Genomic DNA, 13,390 nt, shown 5'->3' with positions numbered 1-13,390 from the left:
TACAATTCTTCTTTATAACCTAATGTCTAATGTGGAAGTATTTGCAGATCCTATACTTGATTGCATGCCGCCATGCGGGGGCAAGGGGGGGGGAGAAAATTTGAAACTCGAGGGATTATGGAACTGAATCTTATAAACTAAAAGTAAACAAAAAAAATTAATAAAGACCAAAAAAAAAAAAGAATTTGGATGCTGTGCCATTTGGTGTGTGTATATATATATATAGTGTGCATATTCCTTCGTTGTCTATGGTAAATTTGAGCAAAATGTAGTTTCCCTAATTACCTCTTTAAGTCAGCCCTATTTTTTCTTTGTCTGAAATCATGATTGCTACCTCTGCCTTTTTTACTTCAGCTGAAGCATAATAGATTCTGCTTTAGCCCTTTATTTTAATTCTATGTGTGTTTCAGTTGCAAGTGTGTTTTCTAGTAAACAACATATTGCTGGATTTTGGTTTCTAATACATTCTGCTATCCTCTTCTGATTTATAAGAAAGTTAATTCAATTCACAATTATAATTATTGCATCTTTCCCTCCATCCTGTTTTCTTTTGTTTATCCTTCTTTTTCTCTTTTCTCCCCTTCCCCTCCCCAGGAATCCGTTTTGCTTCTGACTATCACCTCTCTTAATCTGCCTTGTCTCTTACCACACCCCTCTCCCCTTTCTCTTATCTCTTTACCTTCCTACTTCTCTTTTAAAGGTAAAGTAGATTTCTGCACTCAACTGAGTATGTGTGTGCATATGTGTGTATACATATATGTGTATACCCTTATTTATTTAACCAGTTCAGATGAGAGGAATGTTTAGTTCAAGGGTTGCCTGCTACCCCCCATTTCTATTTTTTCCTCTGTTTCTAAGATATCTAGGCAGTTTTCTTTTATAATTTCTTCAAATATAATATCTTAGGCTCTTTTTTTGATCCTGTTTTTCAGATAGCTCAACAATTGTTAAATTATCATTCCTTTGTATAATCTCTAGATAAAATTTTTATGATATATTTTATATTTTATTCTTTTTTTCCTTATTTTTCCTTTGTTTTATTGTTTCTTGATTTCTCATGGAGTCATTAGCTTCTACTTGCCCATTTTAACTTTTAAGGAATCTTCAATGAGTTTTTGTACCTCTTTTTCCATTTGGTTAATTTTGCTTTATAAAGAGTTATTTTGGGGGCAGCTAGGTGGCACAGTGAATAGAGCACCAGCCCTGGAGTCAGGAAGACCTTAGTTCAAATCCAACCTCAGACACTAAACACAAAAAAACTAGCCATGTGACCTTGGGCAAGTCACCTAATCCCAATTGCCCTACCTTCCCCCTCTAAAAAAAAAACAAAATAAAGAGTTATTTTGTGCCTCTTTTACCATTTTCCCATTCTTTTTTTTTTAAGGTTTTATTTTCTTCAGCATTCTTTTGTGCCTCCTTTACCAAGCTGTTAATTCTTTCTATAATTTTCTTACATTTCTCTTATTTCTTTTTCCAATTTTTCCTCCTTATTGATTTTTTTTTTTGCCTTTTGGAGGGTAATTGGGGTTAAGTAACTTGCCCAAGGTTACACAGATAGTTTTTTTGTGTTAAGGTCTGAGGCCAGATCCAAACTCAGGTCCTCCTGACTCCAGAGCCAGCACTTTACTCACTTCACCACCTAGCCACACCTTCTTATTTGATTTTTAAAATAAAAAGGAAGAAAAACTAAATCTTTGTGACAAATATACATAGTCAAGCAGAAGAAGTTCATACATTTATTACATATCTCATTCTGCACATTGAATCTGTCAGGAGTGGGTAACCCACTGGTGCTATGGAATCATGGTTGTTCATTTCGTTGGTCAGAGTTCTTAAGTCTTTAAGAGCTGTTCATTTTTACAATTTAACTGTTATATTAATTGTTTTCTTGGTTCTGCTCACTTCACTCTGCATCAGTTCATATAAATCTTGTCAGATGTCTCTGAAATTGTCTCTCTTTAATTTTTAGAACACAACAGAATTTCATCACATTCATACATCTTTAATTTGTCCAGTCATTCTTCATTTGATGGGTACCCCCTTTGATTTCCAGTTCCTTACCATAATAAAAATAACTGCTATAAATATTTTTGTACACATGGCTCTTTTTCCTCTTTCTTTGATATCTTTTGGGGGCATAGTTCTACTGCAGCATTGCTGACAGTTTAGTAAATTTTGGAGCATAGTTCCAAATTGTTTTCCAGAATGGCTATAATAATTTATAGATTCAATAACAGTACATCTTTTTCCCCTTCAGCATTTACCATTTCCCTTTTTTGGTCATGTTTGCTAGTCTGATAAGTATGAGGTAGAGATTCAGGATTCCTTTAATTTGAATTTCTCTCATTGGTTTAAAACTCTTTTTTTCAGACAAGAACTACCCCATTCATAGCCTTTGATCATTTATCAATTGTGGAATGACAATTATTATTATAAAATTGAAATCAGTTCCTACTATGTCTTGCAAATGAGACCTTTTTCAGAGAAATTAACTGCAAAGATTTTGACCAGTTGATTGCTTTACTTTTCATCTTAGTTGCATTGAATTGTTTTTACAAAAACTTTTATATTTTATGTAATCAAAATTGTCCTCTATTTCTTTTCACGGACTGTCTTCCCGAAAACTCTGGTCCCTTATCTCTTGATTTCCTTGACACTCTTTAAAATTCATTTTGGACAATCTAAATGAACTGGATGAATATTTACAAAAATATAAATTGCCAAAATTAAGAAGAGAGGAAATAGAATACTTAAATAATCCAGTCTTACTTAGAAAAAGAAATTGACCAAGCCATCAATGAATTCTCCAAGGAAAAATTCCCAGGAAGAAATGGGTTCACAAGTGAATTCTACCAAATATTTTTTTTAAAAATTGATTCTAATATTATATAAACTATTTGGAAAAATAAGCAAAGAAGTCCTACTCAATTTCTTTTAAAACACAAATATAATATTGATACCTAAACCAAGAAGAGCAAAAACAGAATAAAAGAAACTATAGACCAATTTCTCTAATGAATATTCATGCAACAATTTTAAATAAAACACCGGAAAAAGAGATTACAGCAATATGCCCAAGGATCATACACTATGACCAGGTAGGATTTATTTCAGGAATGCAGGTCTGGTTCAATAGTAGGAAATCTATCAGCATCATTCACCACATCAATAACAAAACCAACAGAAATCATATGATTATCTCAATAGAAACAGAAAAAGCCTTTGACAAAATACAGTAGCCATTCCTATCAAAAACACTAGAGAGAAAGAGAATAAATGGAGCTTACCTTAATATGACAAGTAACATTCATCTAAAACCTTCAGCAAGCATAACCTGTAATGGGGATAAGCAAGGATGCCCATTAGCACCATTATTATTCAATATTATGCTAGAAATGCTAGCTATAGCAAGAAATGAGAATAAGCAATGAGGAAACATAATGAACATAATTACAAAATATTTTTCATACAAGTCAAGTCAGATCTAAACAATTGGAAAAATCTTAATTTTTCATGAGTAGACTGAATCAGTGTAATAAAGATGACAATTATACCTCAATTAATTTACTTATTCAGTGCCATACTAATCAAACTACCCAAAAATTATTTTATAGAACTAGAAAAAATAATAACAAAATTCATCTGGAAGAATTAAAGGTCAAGAATATCAAGGAAATAAATTTTTAAAAAAGGAATGTGGCCTAGCAGTACCAGATATCAAATTATATTATTAAGCAGTAATTATCAAAATGGTATAATCCTGGTTAAGAAATAGAGTATTGGAACAGTGGAATATATTAGGTACATAATACTCAGTATTGTGTCCATAGTAATCAAGTTTTTGATAAACTCAAAGATCCAAGCTTTTGGGACAAAATCTCAATATTTGACAAAAACTGCAGGGAAAACTGGAAAGCAGTATGACAGAAACTAGATATAAACCAACATCTCATACTGTATACCAAGATAATGTCAAAATGGGTACATAATTTATATATAAAGGGTGATATCATGAGCCAGTTAGGGATGGATAGGAAGAATTTATAACCAAACAAGACACATAGAACATTATTAGTTGTAAAATTGATAATTTTTATAATGTTAAATTAAAAAGATTTTGCATAGACAAATCAAAAGTAGCCAAGATTAAAAGGAAAGTAGAACATTGGGGCGGGGGGAGGTGGGCAGGGATTTTGTGGCCAGTTTCTCTGATGAAGGCCTCATTTCTCAAATGTATAGAAAAATGATTCAACTCTAAGAATATATCATTCCCCAACTGATAAATGGTTGAAGGATATGAACAGGCAGTTTTCAGACAAAAAAAAAAATCAAGCCTATCTACAATCATATGGAAAAATGTTCTAAATTAATAGTGGTTAGAGAAATGCAAATTAAAACAACTCTGAGGTACCACCTCACTCCTTTCAGACTGGCTAATATGACAAAAAAAAAAAGGAAAATGATAAATGTTGGAAGGGATGTGGGAAACTGATTCAACCATTCTGGAGAGCAACTTGGAACTATGCCCAAAGGGCTATAAAACTACATCAATACCCCCACTAGGTCTATATTGCAAAGAGATCTTTTAAAAAGGAAAAGGACATATGTATATATGAATATTTATAGCAACTCTTTTTTTGTGGTGGCAAAGAATTGGGAATTTAGGGGATACTCATCAAGAGGGGAATGATTAGACAAGTTGTGGTATACAATTTTGATGAAATACTATTGTGCTATAAGAAATGATGAGCAGGATGTTTTCAGAAAAACCTGAAAGGACTTATATGAACTGACACAAAGTGAAGCAAGCAGAACCAGAACACTGCAAACAGCAATAGTAATGTTGTATGGTGATCAATTGTGAATGACTTAGTTATTCTCAGTAAGATAATGATCTAAGACAATTCCAAAGAACTTATGATGAAAAACGCTACCCATCTCCAGAAAAATAATTGACAGTCTGAATGCAGATCTAAAGCACATTTTTTACTTTCTTTATTTTTCTTGTTTTTTTTTATTCTGTGTTTTCTTTCACCGCATGGATAATATGGAAATGTATTTTGCATCACTACACATGTATAATTTATATCAAATTGCTTGCCTTCTCTTTGAGGTAGGAGGAGAAAGAAGGATGGAGAGAATTTGGAACTCAATTTTTTTTTAAATGTTAAAAATTCTTTTCCCATGTAATTGGAAAAATTAGAATATAAAAATTTAAAAATAAAAATTATAATTGGGAAAGGTTTAACAAAATAAATAAAAACACAATATGACAACAATAACAAAAGAAAGACTAAGTCATCTGACAGAGCTGTCTGAAGCCAGATAGTTTCTACAGCTATTGGAATCTGGTTAGAGGAAAGCAGAATCTTCTGCCACAGTTTTCTGGGCTTATTTCCCTCTAAAAATATCTATGTCCTGAGAAAAGGGAATACCTTTCACAGGCACTTGGGTTGTCCTTTACTACTCTCTATAGCTTAAGAGAAGGGGAAAGGGAGACTTTTGAAGCTATTTTGAGCATTGCTGCTTAACCAAACTACCTTTTATCTGGAAACAATAATCTAAATACTACAATTACTACTAGACATGGCATGACAATCTAAAATAACCCTCCTAGTTATAATAAACCTTTATATAACTTTAGTAATAAATCTCTTGTAGTAGTTGTTTTTGTTGTTCAGTTGTGTCTGACTCTTTGGGACTTAGGGGACCATACTGTTCATATTACTAGACTGGCTTGCCATTTCCTTCTCCAGTGAATTTAAAGTAAACTGAGGTTAAATGACTTGCCCGGGGTTACACAGTTAGTATGTGTCTGAAGCCACATTTAAACTCAGGTCTTCCTAACCACAGGTCCATCCAGCTACTTACTAACAATAAACTTAATATAATAAACTGTAACATAACCCGCAACCCCCGTGAATGCGAAGTCTAAAACTTCCCTCATCACCACTCACCCCCTTATATGTTTTGTTTCTCTTTACAAGAATATAAGTTCTGTGGGGATAGTAGCTCTTTCACTTCTATATTCATGTCTCCAACATATAGCGTGTGTGCTTGTCACATAACAGATGTTTAATACATGATTGTTAATTGATGTATTGATAAATGAGCTTGTTTTTTATTAATAATAACAGCACCTACATATATTTGAAAAATACAAAAATGCATGTATATTTAATTGCATTAATCTAATTCTATTTTTATTTCATTTTATTAACTTTATTTTATTTTATTGATATTTAATTGAACACAATGAATTTCTTTGTTTCACCCCTAATTTTATTGGAAAGGATTATGATTTATCTTCATTAGATATAATTGCTAGCTCTTGGATTTAGATAAATACTTTTTATCATTTTAAGGAAATGTCCATTTACTCCTATGCTTTCCAGGACTCTTAACAGAAATGAATGTTGTATTTTGTTGAAAAGTTTCTTCTGCATAACACTCACAAGATCTTTTTTGGTTTTGTTATTAACATAATTAATTAAGCATAGAGTTTTCCTTGTATTAAACCAACCCTCTACTTTTGGCATCAATACAATTTGCCCTAATGTATAATCTTTGTGATATGTTACTGTAGTCTCCTATCAATATAATTACATAATCTTCATTAGTTTTGTTATATGTTTGTATGTAAATTTATGTATTTGTAATATAGTTAATTAAGTTTATAGTTTTCCTCATCTTAACTCTGTACTCAGTATAAATACAACTTGTCATATATATATATTATACATATATATAACTTTGTGATATGTTTCTCTAGTCTCCTTGCTAATATTTTATTTTAAATGTTTACGTAATGTTCATTAGGGATGTTGGCCTATAGTTTTCTTTTTTTAAGTTTTGACTGTCCAGGTTTTATGATCATATCTATGTCACAGAAGGAATTTGGCAGGATTTGTTATTTTGCTATTTTTGCAATCAGTTTACATAATATTGGAATTGATTATTCTTTGAATGTTTGATAGAATTCAATTGTGAATCCATTTGGTCCTAGAATTTTTTTTGGAACTTTATTTATGATTTATTCAGTATTTTCCTCTGTGATTTGGTTGTTTAAATTATCTATTTCTTGTCCTTTCAATTTGAGTATTTAATATTTTTGTAAATATTCACTGTCATTTAAGTTGTCCGTTTTATTGGAATATAGTTGGGCAAAATAGGTTTCCATTATTTCATCACCATTTATTGTAAATTCATTTTTTCATTTTTGATAACAGTAATTGCATTTTCCTTTTTCTTCTTAACAAAATTAACTAATGGTTTATCTATTTTACACAGTTATTCTTTAAAACAATATTGCTGTTACTGTACACAACATTCTCTTGGTCCTACTTATTTCACTCTTCATTATTTCCTACAAAGTCTTTCCATGTTTTCCTAAAATCAAGGTGCTCATCATTTCTTACAGCACAGTAGTATTCCATTACAAGCACAGACCACAACTTATCCGCCCATTCCCCAATTGATAGGCATCTTCTAAATTTCCAGTTCTTTGCTACCGTAAAGAAGGTTGCTATAAATGTTTTGCTATAAATAAAATTATATATTTATATATGTACACACACACACATAGACAGACAGATAGATAGATAGATAGATAGATAGATAGATAGATAGATAGATAGATAGATAGATAGATAGAATGCTATAAATTAAAAAATGAAACACTTTGGTTTTTTTACCCAATTTTTTACCCCTTACTTTCCAATTTGGGGCTCCCACAAAAAAACTTTGCTTTAAATATTTTTGCTTATATAGATCCTTTTCTTCTTTCTTTAATTTCTTTGGGGGTACAGACTCAGTAAATGGTAAATTAGCTGCACAAAAGAGTGTGTACAGTTTGGTAACTTTCTGGGCATATTTCCAGTTTACTTTTCAGAATGGCTGGACCAATTCACATTTCCACCAACTGTGTGATAATAATCAATAATGACAGTTAACATTTATCTATATATCCAACATCTACAATATGCTAGGACCTGGTTTTGCAGAAAAAGTCCTTTTATTAAGAGGATTTGTTCTGTGAAGTTGGATTCAGTCAAAAGCCAGAACTTGAGGACCTAGAGGTCCATGTGGCCTTGAGGTCTCAGGTTCCCCACCCCTGTACCAGGTCCTTTGTATGAATATTGTCTCATTAGATCCTCACAACAGCCTTCTGCAAGCTAGGTATGATTATTATCTCCATTTTACAGATGAGGAAACTGAGGTAAACAGAGGTTAAATCACTTGCCCAGGATCATATAAACTAGTGAATAATCTGAGGTCAAATTTGAACTCAGGGCTTCATAACTCCAGGCCCAGCTCTCTGTGTACTATGGCGCCACCTAGCAGCCACTATAGTGTATGTGCTTCCCCATAGTTCATTAAACATTTGTCACTTTCTTCTTTCGTCATCCTTGTCAGTGTGATAGGTGTGATGGGAACCTCGAAGTTGCTTTAACTTGTATTTCTCTAATTATTAACAAATTTAGAACATTTTATCATGGTTGATAGCTTGAAGTTCTTCCTTTGACAACTCCCAGTTCATATCCTTTGACTATGTATTAAGGAATGGCTTTTAGTCTTATAAATGTGAGTCAGCTCCTTATATATATATTTCCCCAATTACCTGTTTCTCTTCTAATTTTTACTACATTAGATTTGTTTTGAAAAATCTTTTAAACTTATATAATCAAAATCTTCCATTTTATCTTGTGTAATTTTCTGTCACTTGTTTAGTCATGAACAATTCCTTTATCCATATATTCAAAAGGTAATTTCTTCCTTGATTCTGTATGTGTACTTTTAAATCTAAGAAATAAATCAATTCACAATTTACCTTATTGTATGTTGTGAAGTGTTGGTCTAAATCTAATTTCCACTAGACTTATAAACTGTTTTCCCAGAAATTTTTGTCATCTTTTGAGTCCTATCCCAGTAACTAAAGTCATTGGATTTTTCAAATATTGTTTGATTCTGTATTTTGTGCACCTAATCTGTTCCACTGATAAACCTATTTCATAAGTGACAAATTAGTTTAATGATTACTGCTTTGTAGTATAGTTTGAGACCTAGCACTGATGGATGTCGTTCCTTAACAGTCTTTCATCATTACCCCTGGAGATTCTTAATCATTTTTTGTCCATTTAAATTTCATTATTATTTTTCTACCTCTATAATATTCTTTTTGGAATTTGGACAGTAGAGTGCTAAAAAGATAAGTTAATTTGGGCAGTACTGTTATTTTTAAAATATTGATTCAACCTACCCATGAACAATTATATTTCTCAAATTATTTAAGTTTGTCTTTATTTTTGTACAAGTGTTTCATAGCTAGATTCATACATTCCCTGGGCTAATCTTGGTAAACTCCCAAATATTTTATGTCTTTCTTAACAATTTTTCATGAAACTTCTCTTTTTAGCTGTTCTTGATGGGTTGTGTTGACTATATGTAGGAATGCTGATTTTTAAAATGGATTTAGTTTATATCCTACAACTTTGATTAAGTTATTAATTCATTTTATTTTTAGTTGACTCTTTATGGTTCTCTAAGTATCTGATCATACAATCTGAAAAAAAAAGTTTTGTATCCTCTTTGTCCATAGTTATTGCCTAGAGTTCTATTTCTTGCCTTATTGCTAGTATTTCAAATACTATGTTAAGTAGTAGTGGTGATAATGGGAATCCTTGCTTCACTTCTAATCTTATTGGAAAGGCCTCTAACTTTTCTCCATTACATATGATCCCATACTGTTGTAACAGCTCTGATGTTTTTCAAAGTCAACCTACAACATGACAAAAGACGATTGGACTTTCAACCCAGGTCATATTATGGCCCAAAGCACATTTCAACATAATATGCAATCATTTACTTTTTTCTTTTTAACATTTAAAGTTTTGAGTTCTAAATTCTATCCCTCTCTTCATCCCTAACCTCCCCCCTCCCTGTGACAATCAGATATAGGTTATACATATGCAATTATATAAAACATTTCTTTATTAGCCTTTTTGTACAAGAAAGCTCAAAAGGAAAAAATGAAAGAAAGTGAAAATAGCACACTTCAGCCCTATATTCAAATAACATCAGTTCTTTCTCTGGGGGTGGGTAGTATGCTTCATCATTAGTACTTGGGATTGTCTTAGAGTATTGTATTGCTGAGAATAGCTAAGTCCTTCACAATTCATCAAACAATATTGCTGTTACTGTGTACAAAGTTCTCTTGGTTCTGTTCACTTCACTATACATCAGTTCATGTAAGTCTTTCCAGGTTTTTCTAAAATCATCTTGCCTATCATTTCTTATAGCAAATGATATTACATTACAATCAAATACCACAGTTTGTTTAGTCATTCCCCAATTGATGGGCATTCCTTCTATTTCCAATTCTTAACCACCACAAAATGAACTGCTATAAATATTTTTGTACAAATAGGTCCTTGTCCCTTTTTTTTTAAGGTTTTGGGATATAGACCCAGTAGTGGTATTGCTGGATCAAAGAGCATGCACAGTTTTAAAGCATAGTTCCAAATTGCTCTCCATAATGGTTGGATCAATTCACAACTCCATCAACAATGAATTAGTGACTCAGTTTTCCTACATTGCTTACAACATCTAACATTTCTTTTTTTGTCATATTAGCTAATCTCATAGGTGTGGTGTGGTACCTCAGAGTAATCATTTAATTTTTATGAATAATTTTAATTATGAATAATATATTTAGAAAGGATACTAAGAGATTTTTATCCAAGTCACCTTGGCAACCATAACATCCAATATCAAGCCATCTCTGAAGCAAAACACTAGCAACTAACTTCGAAATGTCTGCATTTTGAAAAATCTATTACTCATCTCTGCTGAATATTAGTTACACTATTCATACAAGCTAAGGATCATTGAGAAATATAGATTACTAAATAAAAATAGGAAAATGCATTCACTGCCAAATGCTGTTCAAATAATTTCTATACAGATATAATCAAAATTTTAAAGTATAATTTTAAAATTTCACTGTGCACTACTCTTCTTTTTAGATGGGATTTTTTTTTTCCTCTCAATTAGATTAACAACCTTTCCTGGGCAAATGGAATCTTTCACCTTTTAAACTATATCCAATAAATGTTAATTGGCCTCATCAAGGTCAATAAATGTTTGTTCTAGAGAATGGACAGTCATTTCCATTAGGGGCAGAAGGGTGGAGAAACACTTTCAGGAAATTCAATTGCTAATCCCAAACTAAAACAATCCAATAGGGGGCCAGTAAAAGAGTTTTATTTTTCCTTGCTAAGGGAAAGAGGAGGTGGGCATGGTCCACAAACAGGGGCACTCTCTCAGTCTTATAAATACACTGCTGTAATTGTCTTACTTCTGCCCTTTGCAATCATCCATCAGCACTGACAACTTCTGCAAAAGTAATAGACTATGTATCACACACCGAGTGGAAACATAAATAAACACATTCAGTTTTTAAAGGGAATACTTTATTTCATTTTAATAGGCTAGTATTTTCTGGTCAATTACCTTAAGTAGACTTAAACAAACACCAAAAAGATTTTGTATATATGTAATCATGTCCCTGATCTTCTCCCTCCCACCTCAACCATCACATCTGACTAAGAATGAAATCAAATCTCATGTGAGCATGTTGAGTAAAAAATATTTTCTGTGCAATAGAGGGGCTCCCCCCAAAACCTTAATTGATGTAGTCACAGAAGGGCAGAATGTAATCACAAGGTGTTAATGAGGTGTTAAACTAACAGTAGAGATTCCTTTATTAGGTTCAAATACCTCTCTGATTGAGGTAAGAGGAGCATACTGGATTGTCCAAGCAAACAAATTAGCCCCACCCTCAAGAGCTTTAAATAGCTAAAACAGGGCAATCTCATTGTTCCAGAATCAAAGACATCACAAGCAGTACTTACCTGCAAAAAACACAGGAATGGGGCTAGGGACTATTAGGAGGGGTTTGGAGGAGTGGAATGTGGCATCAAGGAAAGGAATTTCTGTTTCCTCCCTGCCTACAACAACCATTTATCTTTTTTTTTTTTTTTTTGCATTTAATAGTATTTTATTTTTTTTCCAATTACATGTAAAGATAGTTTTCAACATTCATTTTCATAAGATTTTGAGATCCAAATTTTTCTCCTTTCCTGCCTTCCCTCCCCCTCCTCAAGACAGCAAGCAAACTGATATAGGTAGTACATGTACAACCACATTAAACATATTTCCACATTAGTCATGTTGTGAAAGAAGAATAAGAATAAAAAGGAAAAACCATGAGAAAAAAAAGGGAAAATAGTATGCTTCCATTGCATTCAGACTCCATGGTTCTTTCTTTGGATGTGAATAACATTTTCCATCGGGAGTCTTTTGGAATTGTCTTAGATCACTGTATTGCTGAGAAGAGCTAAGTCTATCAGAGTTGATCACAGCACATTGTTGCTGTTACTATGTATAATGTTCCTCTGCTTCTGCTCATTTCACTCAGCATCAGTTCATGTAAGTCTTTCCAGGTTTTTCTGAAATCTTCTGATCATCATTTTTTTTTAAGCAATTGAGATTAAGTAACTTGCTCAAGGTTACACAGCCAGGTGTTTCTGGATGGGTGCTAAGTGTCTGAGCCTGGATTAGATCCCAGGTTATCCCGACTCTGGGGTCGGTGTGCTCTTACTTGCTCCACTACCTGGCCGCCTCCTGCTCTGATGAGCAAATTTTTAAAATCTTCCCTGCCCCTAGGTTAAATGCACCTGGAGCCTGTGGTAGGAGGCTTGTTTTTCAGGAATGCCCACACCTTGGTGCTTTGTGATTGGGCAGTGGGTCAAGAGGGTTGTTACATTCTCTTACCCAAGAGAAGGCTATATAATCCCTGATGTGAGACTTTATTTTGGGGCTCACTTTGAGAAGTGTTGTGTGACTTGACCAGACGAGACTCTGGGCAGCTGTTGTCAAGTGCTCCGGCTTTGAAAAACCCAGATGTTGATGCTTCCCTCTCTAGTAACTGTGATTTGGTATGGAGGTAATGGTTGGACAGTTGGAGGCCTGTCTGCTTGAAATGTTTCTGTCTGTATACTCTGAAGTTTGGGGTGCTAACCTTTTTCCCCTGAACTAGGCAAATGATATGTTTTATTGATTAAAACAAGATTGTTAACCCATTTTGAGTTGCTTTCCTTTAGAAAGGCAGGTCTAAGAACCTGTGTTGGCAGCCACCCTGGGGATGCTGGGGTGCTTGCTGCTACAACATGTGGATCCTTTTCTCTTTTTATAATCTCTTTGGGATATAGACAAAGTAGTGGTATTGTTGGATCAAAGGGTATCACAGTTTTATAGCCCTCTGAGCATAGTTCCAAATTGAACAGCCATTTATCTTTGAAAGGAAGCTTCTGGACCAGTGTGAGACATT

The 13,390-nt window shown here is 33.1% G+C and overlaps 1 long non-coding RNA gene across 1 annotated transcript in view; it reads right to left on the bottom strand.

The window, feature by feature from the left end:
* Positions 1 to 13,390, bottom strand: part of LOC138142052 (uncharacterized) — a 357,105-nt gene that overhangs the window by 327,147 nt on the left and 16,568 nt on the right. The window contains exon 2 of the long non-coding RNA XR_011163328.1: positions 3,288 to 3,334. This is a non-coding gene — a long non-coding RNA (uncharacterized lncRNA). The remainder of the gene's footprint in view (positions 1 to 3,287; positions 3,335 to 13,390) is intronic.

Source organism: Petaurus breviceps, unplaced genomic scaffold, assembly GCF_028583685.1.
Source record: "Petaurus breviceps papuanus isolate PSGF00001 unplaced genomic scaffold, PetGlider_PUasm1.0 90515, whole genome shotgun sequence".
Taxonomy (NCBI): domain Eukaryota; kingdom Metazoa; phylum Chordata; class Mammalia; order Diprotodontia; family Petauridae; genus Petaurus; species Petaurus breviceps.
Note: the sequence above shows the minus strand (reverse complement) of the source record. Positions and strands in the feature narration are given on the sequence as shown.